Source organism: Phyllobates terribilis, unplaced genomic scaffold (genome assembly GCF_046119375.1).
Source record: "Phyllobates terribilis strain yellow unplaced genomic scaffold, ASM4611937v1 Scaffold_2__4_contigs__length_985480577, whole genome shotgun sequence".
NCBI classification, from domain to species: Eukaryota; Metazoa; Chordata; class Amphibia; order Anura; family Dendrobatidae; genus Phyllobates; species Phyllobates terribilis.
This window is the reverse complement of record NW_027362762.1, coordinates 134,978,324-134,980,699: the sequence shown is the minus strand read 5'-3', so window position 1 is coordinate 134,980,699 and position 2,376 is coordinate 134,978,324.

Below are 2,376 nucleotides of genomic sequence, written 5' to 3'. Positions count from 1 at the left end.
CGTGGAGCGGAAGCTACCAGAAGGCCCCAAGTCACCGGCCATACGGGTGAGCACCACACGGTACACTCAGGGACGTGGGCTACTTTTATCAGCCTCTAGCAAGGTAGCCAGAAGAGTACGATTAGTTGGGGAGGCCTACAACTCCACCTGGCCAGGGGAGATTCCATCTGCTCACGGACTGACCAGGCCCCGATCGCTAGCCAGTACTCCGGGAGGGTCTACCTTTGCCACCAGTAAAGACCCTGAACTACACCGCACCGTCTCTGAGTGTTTCATCATCCACGTCCGCTGCCCTGAGGCCATACCCCTCCCGTTGGGGGTTATACCATCCCCGCTGCACAACCGTATCACCGGCCTCAGCGGTCTGCCCTGCAGCGGCGGTCTCATGACCGCATTCAACGGGTGGCGTAGTCGAACATTCTAACATCTACTGCTAAATACTGCCGCTCAGTTTGACTCCCTGGGCACGGACCGGGTCACCGCCACGAAACTACTACCCCTCTCAGATCCGGCTCCGGGTAGGCCCCCGCGTGCGCAACGCTACTCAGCACAGGCCCAGGGGCGCGTCATGTGCAAAGCAGTCATCAAAGAAAAAGGTGGCTACTTTGAAGAACCTAGAATATAAGACATATTTTCAGTTGTTTCACACTTTTTTGTTAAGTATATAATTCCACATGTGTTAATCCATAGTTTTGATGCCTTCAGTGTGAATGTACAATTTTCATAGTCATGAAAATACAGAAAAATCTTTAAATGAGAAGGTGTGTCCAAACTTTTGGTCTGTACTGTATAGTATCTTCATAACTCCCTATGAAACCATAGTTGCCTTAACAGAGCAATTTAGACAGCATGATATCCACATGGCAAGCAAGCCTTTTGTTCTGATCTGAGCTGGTCAAGGTGTGAGATCTGTCACTCACAGCCTTTTGACTCTTGATCCCCCCTTGCTGCTGCTAGCTGTTCTGTTACAACTGCACACTGAAGGGGTTTTTATAAAACCATGCCAAATAGGACACAAATGATTAACATGGAATTATATCTCCAATATTCTTCACACCGACCAAACATGTTGTCCCCTCATCTGATGCTTTTTATGAACTTTTGTTCTGTGTTACTCCCCATTTATTTTATCATAATATATTTAATACACTTATATGTATAATTATTTTTGAGTGGTTATTCAATTTTCGAAGGTCTTGAGATACTCACTAAATATTTATATCAGTGATTTGTTGTATGTTCATATATTCAGCCAGTGTCTATTAGTTACCAATTTAAAGTTGAATATACGTTTTAATTCAAATGGATTCCATAAAAAAGTGCTAAATTATTGGGGTATGTGGCTTACAGTGGCATAGGATTTGGGATATATATCAGAAGAGCTTAAATTTTTTTTTTTTAAATCCTTTTTCCCTATTTAGACACTGGATATATATATCTCCTAGTGCATGATAAGACCTTTGTTATTTCTACATTATTATTCATTTTGAAAGGATTTATTTCCTATACCCAACAACATTTACGGTACATTTTGCCACTATGTAAGCTATTCTGCAAAAGTAAAGAATTTATCATGAAAAATGTATAGCGCTGGCAGCAGTGATGGTGGAGGCACTTGTGGAAGACTATACCGCCATTTTGACGTGTATTATTAAAGAAGTACAGCAGCCTCATCTGGCTTAAAAGTTCTATTTTTTTTCTTTTATGCATGCAGTTTATATTGCGAAATCTGGTGGAAGATCTGCTCTCAAGGGAACCTGTCATCTGAATCATGCTGTCTAAACCATGGGCAGCACGAATCAGATCCTTGCTGCACAATTGCAGCGCTAAGAACAGTGAGCCATGGACACAGCAGTACTAGTCTTGTCTCCAACTATGGGTCCCAAAAATATAGTTAGAAGATCCAGCTGGCAATGAGACCAGTCCTGCTCCGTCCCTGACCAGCAGTTCCCAATCCTATTACAGGTGATTGACAAGACTCTTCTATATACACATGAGGGAGACACCTGTCAATCACCTAGAGCAGTGCTGGAAATACAGAGGTTGGACAGACATCCGTCTGAGATGGTTTAGTGAATCTTGCATTGAGCAGAGGGTTGGACACGATGACCCTGGAGGTTTCTTCCAACATTCCATGATCTTCTTACTATATTTTCTCTGAAATGCAGGATTGGTTCAGAGAGGAATATACCTGGCTGCAATCAGGCACTGAATCCAAACCATGGGCAGCATAAATCAGATGACAGTGTCCCTTTAAACATATCTCCATTTGTAATGAATGAAAGCAGGAGGCGTATACTACAAAGAAGTGATGAATCTTTGGGGTGGAGACATTGCTGTTTCTGGACACACCAGTTATATAATGCTAGTGTGCAG